Below are 19,442 nucleotides of genomic sequence, written 5' to 3'. Positions count from 1 at the left end.
TCTGGTCTTTCAACTTGCTCATGTCATTTTCAGACAATCTACATTCATTTCTTGTAGATTATTGATATTTTGGTATGTTAAATGATAATCTTAGAGATGTTATATAGCATATTATATTATTGTGTTTATTTTAGTTAATAAAATCATGATATTATTTTGTTTATTAGGTGGTGAATGCATGTTATATAATGAATATATGTCCGTTTTTTTTAAAGTATTATTGCCGTCTATGCCGTATTATATCCATATTAAACGCATACCGTATTATTATCGTATGCATTTTATGAAGCTGGATTTTTGAAAAGTATTATTACCGTCTAATCCGTTTAACTGCCGTACGTATTCGTTCCCGTTCAATTGCCGTTCCCGAACTTACTAACTAAGGGTAGAACTGAGTGAAGCAATGCCTAAGTTTGGTGTTGGAAAGAAAATACCCTAAATCATAGAGCTTTAGACTTTTTGCGAATGACAGAATAATGTACAATTGTTTATCGTTTTTAAGTCGAAATAATATATAATTGATTTTTTTTTTGGTAAAATAATATATAATTGATGAAATAGACTTAAAAGTCGTCCTCCGTCTCTAACAACTATACTTTTGAGTACTTTCCGCTCCCGATAATTCCGGTGAATGGATGGGGATTGAAGCTGCTTGAAAGACTCCATTACCCACCCTCTATTCTACTAAGAAAACGCCGACATAAGGGTAATATTGTCATCGAGAAAAATGAATCTTTGAAATTTGTCCGCGTAGGATATTAAACCATAAATTATGGCGGGTCCCACAAGGGTTGAAGGAGTAGTCAGAAGGACGCGGCAATGGACGGACGAAAGCGACTGTAACAAACCTAAAGATATCAGGTTGGCCGATACCGATACGAACAGATTTGCCTGTTTAAAATCGTTTCTTACCTTTTTACCCTTGGTCTGTTCCGATTCATCGATATGGGATTACCCTATAATCGATATCGCCCTCCACCAATTTCGATATATATGAATCATCCGATTGAGCAATTCAATACTGATTCCTCGAACCGTGACTCTGACACGATACAACAAAACCAACCAGACTCAGGGATTTAGTTAACGATATCATCGATACGGATCGATCACCTCGAGTTTTATCCAACCATTTTGCCCTTAAGATTTTGATAATTGTTTCTTGGGAGAGGGTTTCCTACACCGACAATGTAAGAATGAATTAGAAAATTATATTATCCCTATAGTGCCCACAAGATTAGAAATTAGAATACGAGAGATAAATATCAGTGTATGTCTCATTATTTATTATGTGAGGAGAATATAAAATAATCTGTACAAGGGCAGTGTACCAATCTTTTTCTCTTTCATTTATTGTCTTGCCTTCAATATCTTTTGTAAGTACACACGTATTTAGTATCGGCCACAGCTGATCCTATACTAAATATGGTTTGAGGTATTGGTATAGTTGGCCATCGATCTTGATACTATGTTGATATTGTAACAATGAAACAATACAGTTCAAGGGTAAAACAATAAAAAAAAATCCAACTTCTTAAAAAAACCAAAGATAAACTTGTCTGATATGAGCTGATCCATACCAATCCGTATCAGTATCATATCGGATTTGTAGGTGACTGATACATGATTCCTAAATCCATGAGCGGGACCTCAACCTGATGGAGAATCCACATTTATGACTTGACACGGTATTGAAGCTCCAAGTCTCCACTATACATTAACTAATAGAACTTACACCTTCAAAGCCCCTTGAATTATTCCTATTCTATTTCTACCAAGTGGTACGTTTAGTCAAAAGAGAATGTGTCAGTGAAGATTGAACTGAAATATGGAGAGCCGGAGACCAAGTAGTCATAGAAGTTTAGAGACTATAATTCAAATTTCAAATTCTTTATGGGGCTGGTTAGCTCAGGAAGCATTGACTTGCTAATCCCATTCAAGGTTTTAGTTCAAGGTATCGGGATTGGTGTTGGTTGCTGCCGATATCGATATGGATCGATTGTATCTTGATCATCTTCAACTATTTAGGCGTTCAATTCTTTTTCAATCACTCATCCAATGGTTAGAAGGATTTGGACACACGTGTCTAAATTCTCTCCGTCGTTGAATGGGTGGTTGAAGATGATGTTTTTTCTTTTCGTTATCTATAAGAAAATGTTTTTTGAAAAATAAATAATAAAGATTATTATATTGGTCGATATGTATGAGTATCAACCACTGATACCGATATGTATGGACCGATAAGTTGAAATTTAAAAAATAAAAGGGATCACAACTTGGAGTGGTGGAGTGGTAAGTTTTGAAATATTTTTTAACTAATTATTGTATTAGCATGACCGTTAAAAAAGCTGCTCAATGATGTGGTTTCTTTTAGCGACAAAGAGAACAAAGGGCTTTCGAATACCCTTGCTAGGGTGGGCTATGGCTCCAACTCTGTCGTTGGTTAGGATCCTTAATCAGTGGGTGTTCCTCACTTTCTTCTAAGGGTGTCAATCGATTTGGATTCAGTTCGGTTCTAAAGAGCTTTAGTGTGATCTATAATTGGACAGAGAACCAGATTGGTTCTAAAAATCCATACTCAAGCCAAATCTGTTTGATTTTGGTTCTTGTTTTATTTCAAATTTGGTTTTTGTACGATTGGATCCTGGTTCATGTACTTGGTTCATATATTATAATATAAGAATTATAATATAGGGAGAGGGTCATTTCCATAGGGGGTGGTCTTTACCCTATAAAATAATAATATATTAGTAATACATAATACTGTAATATTTAAATATGCTATTATATATCAGTATCTCGTTTTAGTTCGGTTTCAATTCTAACCCTGGACTGGAACCAAATCGAATTAAAATGCCATATTTCAAAATTAAAATTGAACCGAATTTAGTTCGATTTGATTTATTTGATCCATAATCAGTTATGATTTTCGGTCCAACGTTGACAACCTTACTTATAATCGAGGCAGGTACAAATGTACAATAGTACCTCTGTGTTTATCTCTCTCTTCTCCTCACATGAAATGATGTCATTGCCCTTCCATGTAAACTACCATTTGTTACACTTCATTGTTATGCCCTATGCCGCATTGCCGCTTGCTCTAAAACTCCCCTCCCTTAAAGTAAATAGAGTACAAGAAACAAATTTTTAAGTAACTTCATGATATCTTTTTTTTTTTTTTTTTCAGGTAAAAGTAACTTCCTAGTAAAATCTGCTATTTGCTGTGGAAGAAAGAACTCCTTCTTGAGATGGCGCAATCCCTAGTATAAAGTAGGATGAAGCCTATAATGATTTCCTCTCTCACGGGCTAAGGAGAATGTATGATGTTAATAAAGAAAAAAAATTCTACTGCAATGTTAGAGTTCAAAGATCATAGAACCTCTTCTATTGTAGTAAAAACAATTTGCTCTAAGAAAAATCTAAGTAGGTTAGCCTAGTGATTAGGAGTTTATATGGACTTAAAAAGACCTAAGGATCAATTCTTGAGTGAAACTATTAAAGGGGGTTTCCAAATGAAAATATTAAAGGTCCTTGGGTATTACAGTGGTTGAAGAGCAAAATCCACCATTTGAGTGCCTCCTTTTCTTCAGTGGAATTTAAACATGTGTGGAGGGAGGTGAATCAACTAGCAGGTTACATTGCTTTCTTGTCTACAGGCGATGTGAAGACTATTCTCCAACCGGTTGACTTCCCAGAAGAACTTTGTAAATTGGTTAAGGGGGATGTTAATTTCTATATCTACTATCGGTTGTAACTTCCTTATTTTTTATACTTTAGTTGATGTGGGGGGCCTATCCCGTTTTAGTTAGGGGCCTCCCATTTCCCTCTTTAGGCTTATTTTAAAGGGGTTCTAGGTGGCTGCTTATTTTTGTATATTTAATTTTTAATTTTTTTATTTTTTAATATAATTACTTATCCCAAAAAGAAAATTTTGCTCTTAGAAGGCAAATCCATAGGAATTTCAATTTGCTATCCCAAATCATAACAAGAAGTAAAACGATAATTTTAATAAAGAGAGAGAAGGGGGCTATATATTTAATGAGAAGAAAGAGCGGGAGAAATCGTGAGAGGGAAGTAATTAACAATCTATCATGTACTTTCATTTTCTCTTTATTTTGTTAAAGGGAAAAAGAATGTTGATTAACTGGTTTGCATTGTGTTTACCAAAAAACAAAAAAAAACTGGTTGCATTGTTAGCATGGTTCCTGTGTCTAGACATAAATCAATGCTTTTGTACATGAAAAGACCATTCAACCCTAGGTGAAATTCTAAATCATATCTAAACGAATGCCACTGTCCGCATTTTCATTGGTTATCGTGCTAATGCAAGGGCTACGCAATTGGTTATCACTCTCTTGTCTTTTATTAAAATAATATTTTAACTAAAGTAGATGTTTTTTTTTTTTTTTTGAGCGGGTAGGTGGGAGGGATAGGATAGATGCTAAAGTTATTGTTATGCTTTTGCTAAACTATGATTACTCATTCTTAGTTTTGTTAATAATTTCATTTTTTTTTTTCCCAAATAAAGGTGTCCTAGGTGTCCTATAGTAAATCTTTAAAGGTATCTTTTTTGATACAAGAAGATTAGGAGACTCAAATCTGACCTTATTGAAGAACCAAAATATCTACCAGAGCTAGCTGAATAGGTGTATAGTAGGTTGTTTATTATCCTAGAAAGTCCACTGACAGTCTTGCAAGATCTGCAAGTAGCTTTAAACAACATTTCTTCTTCTTGGCAACCTTACTTTCCTTATTGCCTGTTTACATTGGTTTTCTATGGCTGTAATCCCTTACCAAAAAGAAAATTAGCTGTAATCATTGTTTATTTGGTAATTCTATCTTTTAGCCCACTAATGGCATTAAAGTTAACCCTAGGTTTAACTTAGTAATAAACTGAGTGAAATATTTTGCATCAGTTTAGACAGGCAAATGTTGTGGCTGGTCTTTTAGCTAATAAAGCAGCAAAATCTACCTCATATTTTTTTATGGATGGTCACCTAAACTTTGTGGGGGTATGAAGTCACATGGGACATGTTTGGAAAACTATATTTTGATAGTTTTTTCGGGGAAAGTGTTGTATGCCTGAGAGCATGGCTTCTACGTGCATGTGGGGGCATCAACCAAGATATTATTTGCGCATTTCATGGGGGTGGGGCGATAATTTCACCCCCATATGTCTGAGTGCAAGGTGCACACTCTTGGACAGAGTTTTTTTTCTCTTTTTTTTTATTTGTTTTCTTGTTGATTGTAATGTCGAAGCTAAAAAATATATAATTGTTTTTTTTTTGTATTTGTATCTCGTTTAGGTACACCTAGTCATTAATCTTGTAATCCTTCTTTTTTTTTTTCTTGGTTAACCTTTTAGTATAATAAAGCTCAATTATAATTTGGTTGACTCTTCAAAAAATATGTAAGGAAATTTAGAATATATGAACGATTAATTTAGTTTGATATAATATTTAAGGGTAGTTACCCATGTAACAATGGAAGGTGATGTTTGTGAAAATTATTAGATAAATCTACCCAATCAATTTCTTAATATTTATTAATTAAAACCGCCTATTTCTACAAAAAAAAAAATCAAACCGCCTATTCCTAATCTAGACTATGTCCTCTCTATCCAATGGTCGGAAGGGACATATCATCTATCCATGTGGTAGAATTGGTGCTTTATGACATTTGAAAAAAAATAAAAGCTCTTTGGGAAAAATTATATAAAGTGAACAAAATATTCATTCGTTTTTTATCATTAAGGAATTCCATAAGTTACATAATTTCAATATATAATTTCTAACTTAAATTTCAAAGATTCTAATTGGAACTTTGGGGGATGAACATCGGATGGGCCTTGAGCTATAGATTATGCAATAGGGAATATTTTGGGCTGCGCTATAGTCCATAGATTAGTAATTCAAATAAAGAGTTACATACCCCTCCTAACCAAGTGGGTAAATAGTTTAATGGGATAGTAAGAGTAGTTAACCCTAATAACCCATTTGCTTAGAAGGTAAAGGAACCTTACCCTTACCATGTTTTTAGGAATTGGTATCGGAGCAGCCGAATCGAAATCGGACGTGACCTATAATGATACCCGATCAATACAGATCGGACCACACAATATGGATCTGAATGTTTTTTTTTTAATGAAAAAAAAACATAAATTGTTGTGAGATCAATTGATGTTATGAGGGTGGATAGCTCATGGTTTAGTAATATTTTAAAGGACTCAGGCATGGCATTGGTAAAACAGTAAAATTCACCTATTACCATCCCTACTAACAGTCACAGCTTCACTGTTATATGGATTTGGATTCGAATATTAATTTGAGATTGAAATCTAGTTGTAACTGATGGTATTGGATGGAATATTAGACTTGATTTCCTTAAATTTATGCAAAGCTAATGGTCTTCGGATCCGGCTCCTCTCCAGCTCACATCGTGCAGCTAGGGAGAACTCCGATCCACATGCCTCCCCAGCCACATGATGTGCCCTGCACACCATGCCACGCAGGAGAGGAGCCAAAACCATGGTTTTTCTGGTCTATGTAGTAGCTTAGATATTTTGGATTCTGCCCAAAATACTACCACATGATTATGCCATTATGTATTTACCAAAAAAATTATGCCATTATGTGTAAACCAAATAGTACATCCATAGAATCATGCTGTAAATCTTAGAATTTTGTTTCCTATTTCTGAGACTTGAAAGGTTGAGAAGCAGCTAAGGGCTGTTGCCTCTATTGTAATTATCTTACTTTTTACTATCCATACATTGCTGATCATTAGCAAAAAAAAAAAAAAAAAATAGTACATGCATGGCCGTCTTGGCTAAGAATCAGCTTTAGAGGCCCATTTCCTGGCCCATAATAGATGAAATGCTAAAATAAATATTCCAAGGATGACTGGAAACCCAAGCCATGTTACATTTCAGAGGGTATGGATCCCGTCCTCACCTTTCCAATAAATAAAAAAGGGGAAAGAGTTCTCTGTGGGGGAACGTGGCCCCTGTGCACGCAGAATCATCACCAGGGCTGGCATTTTTGTCTTTCATGAGAGGTGGGGTGGCCATTTCGCCCCCTCTGTGTTTGGTTGCATGGGTCACGCTCCCCCATAGAGTTATTTTTCCCAATAAATAAATAAAGTTAAAGAAAAAAAAGGTAATATAAATAAGGAAGAAAGTTCTCTGTGGGGGAGTGTACGCGCCGTACCTAAACAGAGGGAGCGAAATGACCACTGCACCCTCATGAGAGGCAGCAATAACTGCCATGTTGATGCCATTGTGCATACTCCCATTGACCCCCGCATGCACGTTGGGGCCATGCTCCCCCACAGAGAGCTCTCTCCCATAAAGGAAGAAGAAGTCACCACTTGCCATTTGACAAAGATTAATGATGCTCAATCTCAAACAAACGGGGAAGACAATTACTAACTTAGTGGGTTCCAAGAAGTCAGTCGATCCTTCACCTTGTTTTAAAGGCATTCCTCCTCTCAAGGTTTGGGCTTCGACCCTATTTCTCTTTACTTTACTGTAACATAAGAGTAAGATCAATTTACTTGTATCATGGGGGCAGTTATTTATGCAATAATGGAATGTGAAGTTTCCAAAAATCCATTATCAAAAAAAAAGTTTTCAAAAATCACAAGATAAATCTGAGTCATCCATTTTTTATAGCTTTTAGAGATAGTTTTCTAGATCTAAGAAATAAGAAAAAAAAAAAAAAAAGTTTATAACATAGTAAAATGTAAAACAATTGTCTATTTTTTTAATATACAATATCGTCTAAGAGTACTGATAAATATGTTATACACACAAGATGTATGCCAAGACAAAAAGAAGTTTTTTTTATTTTTTTTGTTAACAAGACTTTATTACCCAGGGAACAAAGTTCCAATATAGTCAGCATACAACAAAAGGGAAATAGACTGCGGAGGGGAAGACTCCCAAAACAAAGTGTCCTGAGAAGAAGCACCAAGTGAAGCCAGTGAATCCACTGTAGCATTTGCCTCCCTCAAAGCATGAGAGAACCTAATATCCTCAAAGAGAGGGAGCAAGTTGAAGCAATCATGAATGATCGGCCCAATTCTCCATGGAATCGCAGCAGATTGCCTAGTAAGAATTTGCTTCACAAGTAGATTATCAGTTTCCATAATAACCTTCCTCAAGTTAACAGACAATGCTAACTTCAAACCCCTCCTAACAGCCAAGGCTTCAGCTACCAAGGCCGAGTTCCAACCAATGCCTTCAGAAAAGGAGCAAATAAAATTCGAGTTCGAATCCCTGCGAACTCCACCAATACTCACACATCCTGGATTGCCCAAGCTAGCTCCGTCTGTGTTGAACTTTACCAACGAGTAAGGAGGTTGAAACCAACTGACTAGTCTTCTCGGACGTGCCGTCGAGAAGTGAAATTGACTAACAACCTCTTTAGCACCACGGATGGATCTAAGAACCACCTCCCCTGGATCGCATGGTAATTGCCGAAAGGTCCAGTCTCAATACCCGATCCAAATATTCCAAAGGGTGCTGCAACAATATGCAATCAACAGGATACCATCCTTATCAGCATTATTTTGCCCTTTGATGATGAGTTTGGAGAGAGCAAGGATGATTGGTTGATTTGTGAAAAGATGGAGTAACCCTGCATGCTGCCAAATTTGACGGATCAATTTGCAACCTTCGAACAAGTGCTCCATAGTTTGATTATGTTCAGAGCAAAGAGAGCAAGAAGGACTCAAATTCAGCCCTCTATTGATGAGTAGGTCATGAAGGGGAAGTTTGTTATGCAGAATTTTCCATATTAGATGATGAACCTTAGGAATAGCAAGAAGATGCTATATCTTAAGTCATAGAGGGTTAGTTGGTTGTGTTAAGCCATTCAAAGCTATACTATATGCAGAAGCCACCGAGAACAAACCATTTGAAGATGCAGGATATGAATAGATAAGATTCGAATTGCCACCTCGGGGGGCCGCCAATGAAAAATCAAATCACTCTTCCAGGTACCATCATGAAAATTAATCAACTCTGCTACCCTCTTTGGAGCACCAATGACTAGAGGGTAAGGTGTTGTTGAAGGTTGAAGAGAGGGAATCCAATAGTCACACCATGGATCAATAGATTGCCCATCCCCTAACTGAATAAACAAGCCTTTTCGAATGAGGTCTCTAGCAGAGCACACAGATTTCCAACCCCATGATGCAGTAGTCTGACAATGAACATTGAGAAAGGTGGTATTAGGAAAGTATTTGTTTTTCATCAATCTCCCCCCAAAGTGACGAATGAGAAGAGAGTAGCTCCCAAGCTTTCTCCGTAAGAAGTGTCTGATTCATAGACGTCGACTGTTTTATGTTAAGGCCGCCATATCTCTTGGACTCACAAATAGAAGCCCATGAGATAGTAGGAACCATCTTCTTACTGCCGTTGGACCAGAAGAAATTTCTGCTAGTGGCATCCAAAGATTTGTGAACAGCAGAAGACAACTTGTAACAAGACATCAAATATAATGGCATAGCAGACAAAGTAGACTGAACCAGAACAAGCTTCCCTGTTGGACAGAGAAATTGTGTTTTCCAATAAAGAATCTTTTTATTAACTCTCTCCATTAGGCTTGAGCAATGATTTTTAGAAAGCTTGCCTCCTACATAAGGAATCTCCAAATATATATATATTTTTTGGTAGAAGAATCTCCAAATATTTATCAATGGAAGAGGTAGGACAAATCTGAAAAAATTCCCGCATCTGCCTTTTAATTACACCATCCATTTTGTGACTAAAGTGAGCTCTTGTCTTGTTGATATTAATTACTTGACCTGAGAATCTACAGTATTCCTCCAGGATCCCATTCAAAGCTAGCACTTCAATCATCGAAGCCTCTCCAAAAAGAATAAGATCATCAACAAATGCCAAGTGAGAAATTCTTTCTCTGCCCTTATTAATCTGGATTCCTTGAATGCACCTATCTTGCATAGCAATTGCCAATTTTGTTGAAAGAACTTGAGCACACAACACAAAAAGATAAGAAGAAAGAGGGTCACCTTGTCTAATACCTCTGAATGGATGAAAGAAAGGAAGAGGAGTGTCATTAAACAACACTCCCATCTGGGTGTTTTCCACACAGAACATGATTCTCTTGACCTAGTCCAGTTCATATCCATATGCCAGCAATGAACTCTCGAGAAATGACCATTCTAGCCTGTCATATAATTTATTCATATCAATCTTGATAGTGAAAAGACCCTTATTACCTCTTCTAATATTCTTGATTTTATGAAGAAGCTCATGACATATAAGAACTTTGTCCTGAATATGCCGACCCTTGATGAATCCATTTTGATTGAAATATATGATGCGACTTAAAATAGGTCGTAGCCTGTTGACTATGATCTTGGAGATAATTTTATAAGTGAAATTGCATAGGCTAATAAGTCTATATTCTCCAATTGAAGTAGGATAGTGAACCTTCGGAATTAGGGAAATGAAAGTTTGATTCATTTAAAGAGAAAAACTCTCATTCTGAAAGAAGCTTTTAATGCTCTCCAAAATATCCGCACCAATAACATCCCAAGCTTTGTGAAAAAACAAGCCAGAGAAACCATCAGGTCCTGGTGACTTATTGGAAGGCATAGACATTGCTGTCTTGAAAATCTCCTGATCAATAACAGGCCTAAGCAAGGACATGTTGTCTTCAGCCGTGACCCTATTTCTAATCGGATCAAGGTAACCACCAGCAGCTGGAGGGTTTTGAGTCATATACAAATCCATGTAAAAAATTTGATATTTCTGTCCTAATATCAGCTTCATCAGTGTATGTGATGCCATTAGAATTGATAGATTTGATGAAATTTCTGGTTCTCTTTCACAGTTGTCAGGTGGAAAAATCTAGTGTTCCGATCCCCATTTTTTATCCAATCCACCCTTAATTTCTGTTGCCATAGAATTTCTTCCTGATGATTCAGCTTTCTCAATAAAGCCAAGAAGTATTTCTCATCGTAAAATCAACCCTCATTTCTCAGAAGATGAGGGACTTGATAAATGTTGGAGAGTTTCTTTTTAACTTCATCTTTATTGTGAAATATCTATTCCAATCTTTTAGAGAACCTTGTAAATTCTTCAACTTACTACAAAGACGAAAAGAGGAAGATCCTCTATGGGTCAAAGCATTCCAATTGAAATTAATCACTTCTAGAAAATTCGGTTCCTCAGCCCAGAATGCTTCAAACCGGAAAGGACAGCCAGCTTTATTGTAGCTTTCCTCAGTTTGAAGGATGATCGCTTTATGATCAGATGAACTTAGAAGTTCAGTCCGCACTTTAACTCTTGGGACATGTGGCCTTGTAACATTTGAAAAAAATGAAAACCCTTGTGACAACAATAATTCGCCAAAAAAATAAAGAGCTGTCTAAACAATGAATTCAAAGCTACTTGGTCTTCTTGCAGGTATACATCAGTGAAGTTTCGGCCTCAAACAAACAGTGTAGCTATCTCAAAATTGAATTCAAAGTCACTTAAGTCTACTGAATTCTAGTAAAATGGAATGCTTGTAATTATGAAACATTGAACCCACCTTTAAGCCCCTCAACTGCTTGTTTTAAGTTGAAATTTGACCTTGTGAAATGATATATAGTTCTCTTATCACATGAATCCACCCACATCTATTCATGAATGTTATTCGCGTGGCAACCAAAACGAATCGTTATCCTCTCCTGTAACTGCACGGAGCAATACTGCATCGTGCAGCGCAGCAAAGGCCATCTGGCACATCAGGCCCCACATGGTGCACATGATCTCTGCAGCCGCCGCACGATACAGTACAGCACCGTGCAGCACTTCAACCAAAACTAGATGTCACGGATACATTCTTCACTTAAGTACACCATTTGCTTTCTTTGGTAGTGATCTCTTGCCCTAATAATACATTTTTCACTTAAGTATACCGAACATATTTTCATTATATATTCTATTAGGTGTAGTAGTAACCAAACGATTATTGTTTATAGCCTATAACCCATTATCATAATTGATTATTCATAAATAGGTCAAAAATGTAAATATAAACTATGTCAATCATTTTGACACCCTGGTCCACCTCTAATATGGACCTTAGGGAAAAATCATCCTTTATTGCCTGTAAGAGCGGTCTCTATTGCCCCCTTTTATAGTAGTGGGGTTTTCTTAGGCATATATGATTTCCCTTTTGCTTTTAAATACTTACTATATATCGAAGCAGCTAGAACCAGAAGAAATAAATTTTATTTGGAAAATACATTAAAAAAATGAATTTTTTTTCTCTGAGGTTTTCTGCCCGGTTAGGTTCGTAGGTTCCTCTCATAGGGAGGATGAAAATGACAACCTCACCCCACCGGGTAGTGTCTCGAGAAAACCATTCCAAAAATAATAAAAAAACTGGTACTTCATATCATAAATTTTTTTTTTGGTCAACAGATGGAGTAACACTTCCCCCGAGAGTGTGGTGCACGCAATTGAAACTTGAGAGGATAAATTTCCCCAAAGGCAGGCATCATAGGTTTGAGGAAGTCACGTTGCACGCACGAATTCCTCTTTTTCTATCCCAATTTTTTCCTTCTTTGAATCCATTGGGGATCTATTTAGCCTGTTTTATCTAAACGAATTCATAGGCGAATAGAGCTCTTCTTCTACTGCAACCTTCATGGAGCCAGAGGTTGGATCTTCTTCAAGTTATGATGTGTTTATCACCTTCAGAGGCGAAGATACTCGTAATACCTTCGTTGGTCACCTTTATGGTGCTCTAAAGGATCGTGGAATCCATGTTTTCATGGACAGCAAAGATCTATGGAAAGGAAAAGATATTGGGCCGGAGCTCCTCGGAGCAATAAAAAGATCTAACCTCTCGATTGCTGTCTTCAGTGAAAGATACACAGAAAGCAAATGGTGTCTCTGGGAGCTCGTTCAAATGCTGGAATGTCATACAACTAACAATCAAATAATTCTCCCCATTTTCTTTAAAGTTAAGACAACAGATGTTAAGAATCAGACTGGAAGTTTTAAAATTTCACGTCTGAGACATGTCAAGGTGGCGTCCAAAACTCAGCAGAGATGGAAGGAAGCTTTGAGAGCAGTGGGTGATAAAAGTGGGTGGGTTTTTGATGATGGGTAAGTCTCAGTCCCTCAAAATTACTTTTGTAGTGAAAATCTCTATATATGATTCATGTCGTATCTTATAGTCTTTCTTATATTGTCAAGTTTCTATGATTATAATTTAAAAAAAAAAAAAAAAAAAAAAGGAAGAAGAAGAAAGGGAGAGAGTTGGGTAATCTTCCCTCAGAAACTTTATCCAAGTCATATTTTCTTTTAGAATTTGCCTTTTGGAGGGCATGGCTTCATGTAGTAGATCCCATTTAACTGAGATTCTCCTGACGTATTGGTTATGTTAAGTTTGAATTTTGATATTCAAAATTCAGTTATATAATTCCATTGATAGTATAAGTATTTTGTACAGTAGTATTGGAGAGATTCTCTCCTTTGTCTAAGCTGATTGGTTCCACGATTGATGGAAACAATCTTATCTTACCATATTTATACTATGGACAATTCAAGAAAAAAAGGAAGGGGATAAGGATGAGGTGTACAAGGAGACAAGAATATAGGAGTACCGCCTCTTTCCTTTTTACTATCTTTAATCTATCATATTGCATATTTCATGTTTTTCATTTCTCATTTTCCATTTTCATTGCTCTTCTCTTCCCCCATCCCTCTTTTCCCATCTCTTTCTTCTTTTTTTGTCGTAATTTTCGTACTTTGTTTTGTTTGGATCTATGTAACTCACCCCATTAAGTTGGGATAAGGCTGAATTTGTTGTTGTTGTTGTATATTTTCTTTTAGAATTTGAGCTTCAATTCCAATTTTTTGTGACTTTTTGTCTTCCTTTTTCTATGAACTAATTGCAGGGCTGATCAGTCAAAGCTAGTGAAGGAGGTTGTTCAAAGTGCTTTGATTCGACTGAATAAGGTTCCCTTGATTGATGTTGCACATCCAGTTGGATTAAAATCCCGTATAGAATCAGTATTATCTCTATTATCAAATACCAGTTCTGAGAATGTTCAGTTTCTAGGGATATGTGGTTTGGGAGGTATTGGGAAGACAACCATTGCGACAGCTGTATACAACCACATCTCTAAAAACTTTAGCAAGAGTTGTTTTCTTGATAATGTTAGGAGAAAGCATCGCAACCCAATGGTATTGATTGGTTGCAAGAGAAACTTCTTTACAGTATCTTTCGGGAGGAAATAAAAATATGCAATCCTAGAGAAGGATCAAGATTGATGAAAGAAAGACTTGCGAAAATAGATATTCTCCTCATTCTGGATGATGTGGGCAATCGTACCCAATTAGATTCATTGGCTGGTGATATCAATTGGTTTGGACCTAGAAGTAGAATAATTATAACAACTAGAGATCAGAGCATTCTAGGTCGAATTCCTCAAAATAATAGAAAAGTATACGAACCTAAAGAATTGAATGCGGAAGAGAGTTTTCAGCTCTTTAGTTCTTATGCTTTTAATATGGACCAACTTCCTGATGATTATATGCAGCTTTCAAATGATATAGTACACACTACAGGAGGGCTGCCCTTAGCCTTGGAAGTTTTGGGTTCTGATTTATCTATGGAAAGAGATAAAAAAGTATGGAAAAGCAAGCTTCAGTTGTTGGAAGAAGTTCCTCATGATGATGTCTATAGAAGGTTAAAGACAAGCTATGATAATTTGCAAGATGATGTTGAGAAAGAAATGTTTCTTGATGTCGCATGCTGTTTTATAGGATATGAGGAAGAAAACGTAATTTCCATGTGGGAAGGTTGTGGCTTTGAACCGAGATACCGTTTAGAAGTTCTCAAGAGAAAATCCCTCTTAAAGATTATTGAGCCCAAAGAATACTATATGAGTATGTCAATGACAAAATCAAAAGTGTTGTCAATGCACGATAAGATTCGTGATATGGGAAGGAGCATTGCCAACAACCAAAGCTCTACAGAACCTGGTAAACATAGCAGGTTATGGTCTTGTGACAATATCATGATGGTATTACATGGTGGTGAGGTAAGACCTAATTACATGAACCAATTTTTTTTTTAAATCATCTGCTCTTACTCTAGCTAAGCCTATGATTCTAATATATAAATAGGGGTGCATGTCGTTGTAACCATAGCAGTAATTGAGAACTTATAATCTTCTTTTGATTGCCCCTTGTCTTAACCCAAAAGTTCTTTAAGTGAGTGGTAGAAAAAAGGTATTCAAATTTTAAAAACAACTTTCCATTTTGTCATTAAATACTTTCCATGTACACATGTTAACAACAAAATTTGTCCTCAATGAAAGGAATGTATTATACTAAAAGGAGAAAAAAAATGAGGTTACAACTTCTTTTTCACCAACTTTGATTACAACAAGATTTTCTTGAGTCATTGAGAACACGCTCAAACATAGTAGGTTATGGTCTAGTGAAGTTATGCAATTGTTGTAAACTAATAATTAATTACATGAATCTTTTTTCTTTTTAATTTTTCCTCTGCTCATACTCTAATTAAACATGTGATCGTAATATATAAATGGGAAGCAGTTTTCTGTACGGGAGTGTGGTCTACACCAGCACTCCCATGTGTCTATCTCTCTCCTCCTTAAAACAAGGGGGCAGATGTGTCTTTTCACATGGGGAGGAGAGAGATAGACTCATAGGAGTGCTGGCGTAGGCCACACTCCCGGACAGAGAACTTTTTCCCTATATAAATAGATATTGAAATAAAGTGCATTAGGGTTTTGGTCTAATCAGCTTCTATTTATTAATTTGTCTGTACATTCTTCTACTGTAGGGGAATAAAATGGTCGGAGCTCTCCCCCTTAGCTTCAACCACATTTATTTAAATACTACAAGTTTTGAGAAGATGCCCAATCTAAGATTACTAAATGTTGATGGAGCAACCTTGGAGGGGAACTTTCAGGGTCATTAAGATATCTGAGATGGTGTTTTTGTCCGTCGGAAACACTACCTGCCAATTTTTATCATGAAGAATTAGTTATGCTCGACTTAAGTTTTGGCCATTTTAAACTAGCTTGGAATAACTGGCTTGAAAATAAGGTGTGTAGTATTTTGTCTTTCTTCTCTCTCTCTCTCTCTTATTTTATAATGGGTAAAGTACACGGTACCTCTTACAATGCACCCAATATTCCTCGTACCCCCCTAAGCAGCTCAATATTCCACGTATCACCCCTGCTTTACACCTGAAATGCCAGATAGGTCCAATCCGTTAAATACCACCGTTAGATGCCAAAATTTTGACCATTTTACCCTTTGCTCCATTTTCTTAAATCGGAAAAAACTTAATTACCCTCACTTATTTGTTGCCCTAAATTAATTGAAAATGACCATTTTACCCTTTGTTTTGTTTTTATAAATGAAAAGACCTAATTGCCCTCATTTATGTATTACCCTAACCTAATTCAAAAAGACTATTTTACCCCTAAATATTTGTTCCTAAAAACCCCAAAATGCCCTCATCTTCCCCAAATCATCATCTTCTTTTACATACCCACCACTGCCACCCACCATTAACACCATCACCAAAGCCAATACTACCACCACCACCCACCATTCTAGAAATCGAATCTTGAATTTGGGGGTAAGAAAAAACACAGATTTTTTTTTATTATTTATTTGTAGATGCAACAAAGTAGCACCACCTCTGTTCGCTTAGTTCTTTCCTCCACCACCACCCACCATTGGCTTTGGGTTCTAAGACAAATGCGAGGTAAATTCTCTGGAAACAAATCAATTTCTGTACAGGTTTCTCTTATCAACCAATTCGATGAAACCCTAACCCAATGATGAAACTTATATACTTAAAATTCAACTTTTCTGAACTAATCTTGATGTCCAATGCAAGAAAACAACTAAAAAGATAATGATTGATCAAGAGAAGAAAACAAAAAATTGCGATTTGCGATGAGTCTTTCACAAAAATGGAAATATTTGGAAGTTCTGTTACCAGATAAAACCAGAGTTTCTAATACTTCCATCTCTGGTTTTGACTGGAAGGCTCTGCTCTCTCTCTGCTCTCTCTGCTCTCTCTCTCTCTCTCTCTCTCTACTTCCCTTTATTCAAAAACCAAACTCCAAAAGTGAGAAAGGGAAACAATGTGAAAAAGAAAATTTGAAATTGGGAGAAAAACAGAGAAAAGAGAAGAATTTGTTTCCTACTGTGACACTATGAGAATTTGTTTACAGGTGTAACAGATTAGTATTGTTACTTTAGAAGATATTGTGTTGATTGTAGATTGAAAATTAAGTTAAATGCATTGACAAGGAAAGAACTAAGCGAACAGAGGTGGTACTACTTTGTTGCATCTATAAATAAAAATAAAAATAAAAATCTGTGTTTTTTCTTACCCCCAAATCAGGATTCTATTTCTGGAATGGTGGGTGGTGGTGGTGGTGATGGTGGCCGCGGCAATGGTGGGTGGTGGTGGTAGTATTGGCTTTGGTGATGATGTTAATGGTGGGTGGCGGTGGTGGTGGTGGTGGTGGGTATGTAAAAGAAGATGATGATTTGGGGAAGATGAGGGCATTTTGGGGTTTTTAGGAACAAATATTTAGGGGTAAAATAGTCTTTTCGAATTAGGTTAGGGTAATACATAAATGAGGGCAATTAGGTCTTTTCATTTATAAAAATAAACAAAGGGTAAAATGGTCATTTTTAATTAGTTTAGGACAACAAATAAGTGAGGGTAATTAAGTCTTTTCAGATTTAAGAAAATGGAGTAAAAGATAAAATGATCAAAATTTTGGAATCTAACGGTGGTATTTAACGGATTGGACCTATCTGGCATTTCGGGTGTAAAGCAAGGGTGGTACGTGGAATATTGAAAAGTGGTATGTGGAATATTGAGCCACTTAAGGAGTACGAAGAATATTGGGTGCATTATAGGGGGTACGTGTACTTTACCCTTTTATAATCGATTGAATATTAATGACATTAAAATGTTATATTCCTCTCTTTGTTTTGACAGCTGTTTCAACAGGTGAAAGTTCTTAAACTCAGTTGTTGTCAGAAGCTGTCTGAGTCCCCTGACTTCTCAGGATTTCCTCGCTTAGAGAGGTTGTATCTTGATAGATGCCCTTGTTTGGTTAATTTACATGAGTCCATTGAGCAACTCCAACAGCTTGAGTTCTTGAACTTGTCCTTTTGCTATTCTCTTGAGAAACTCCGATCGTATATGTAGATTGAGTTCTCTCAAGAAGCTTAATCTCAGTAAATGCTCCTCACTCAAATAGTTGCCCGATTCCATTGGTGATCTAAAAGAATCTTTGGTTGAGCTTGCCTTGGACTGGTGCAATTCTCTTGACAAACTCCCAGACAGTATATGTAGGATGAGTTCTCTCCAGAAGCTTAGTCTCGATAATTGCTCTTCACTCAAAGAGTTGCCCGATTCCATTGGTGATCTAAAAGAATCTTTGGTTGAGCTTTCCTTGGACTACTGCAGATATCTTAAGAAACTCCCAGACAGTATATGTAGGTTGAGTTCTCTCCAGAAGCTTAGTCTCGATAATTGCTCCTCACTCAGAGAGTTGCCCGATTCTATTGGTTATCTAAAAGAATCTTTGGTTGAGCTTTCGTTGGACTGCTGTAGATATCTTAAGAAACTCTCAGGCAGTATATGTAGGTTGAGTTCTCTCCAGAAGCTTAGTGTCAATAAATGCTCCTCACTCAGAGAGTTGCCCGATTCTATTGGTGATCTAAAAGAATCTTTGGTTGAGCTTTCCTTGAACTATTGCAGTTATCTTGAGAAACTCCCAGACAATATATGTAGGTTGAGTTCTCTCCAAAAGCTTAGTCTCAATAGATGCTTCTCACTCAGAGAATTGCCCGAGTCCATTGGTGATCTAAAAGAATCTTTGATTGCGCTTTTCTTGAGCAATACAAAAATTAAAGCACTGCCTAATGGTATTATACTCTTAAAGAAGCTGGAGATATTGGATCTTTCAAACTGCCTGAAGCCAGTGGTTCTGCCAATATCATTGGAAAATATGACGTCTTTGCGTTACATTCTCCTAAGCGGACGTGCCCAGATTAAGAGAATCCCAAATCTGCCCTCAAGTTTTATTGAACTTCGTGTCTGCTCATCAAGTGGCCTAACAGACGTGCATTGCCGTTTCCTGAACAGGGTGGAGTTAATGTGCCTTAAAAACTTTTGCACAGAGGAGGACCAGTCTAAAGGCGTTGTGAGGCCAAGTTATGGTGAACTTGGAGTGCTGGAACCAATGTTTGGAATGGATCAAATCTATAGTGATCATTGGTGGGTCCATTGCCAGGTGAGGTTCTTTTAATCTATGGTGATTTATATATATATATATATATATATGTATGTGCATATGTGGGAAAATGGTCTCTATTTGATGGTGTTTTCTATGCC

At 36.6% G+C, this 19,442-nt stretch overlaps 1 long non-coding RNA gene and 1 pseudogene across 1 annotated transcript; both read left to right on the top strand.

The window, feature by feature from the left end:
- Positions 1–12,626: 12,626 nt before the first annotated feature.
- On the top strand, positions 12,627–19,356 carry LOC122638641 (annotated as a pseudogene).
- Positions 14,941–18,243, top strand: LOC122639578. Its single transcript, XR_006329538.1, has 3 exons — positions 14,941–15,075; positions 15,846–16,111; positions 18,039–18,243. It is a non-coding gene; the product is annotated as an uncharacterized LOC122639578 (long non-coding RNA).
- Positions 19,357–19,442: the final 86 nt, after the last annotated feature.

The sequence above is a fragment of the Telopea speciosissima genome, chromosome 9 (genome assembly GCF_018873765.1).
Source record: "Telopea speciosissima isolate NSW1024214 ecotype Mountain lineage chromosome 9, Tspe_v1, whole genome shotgun sequence".
Taxonomy (NCBI): Eukaryota; Viridiplantae; Streptophyta; class Magnoliopsida; order Proteales; family Proteaceae; genus Telopea; species Telopea speciosissima.
This window is presented reverse-complemented; position numbering and strand designations above follow the sequence as displayed.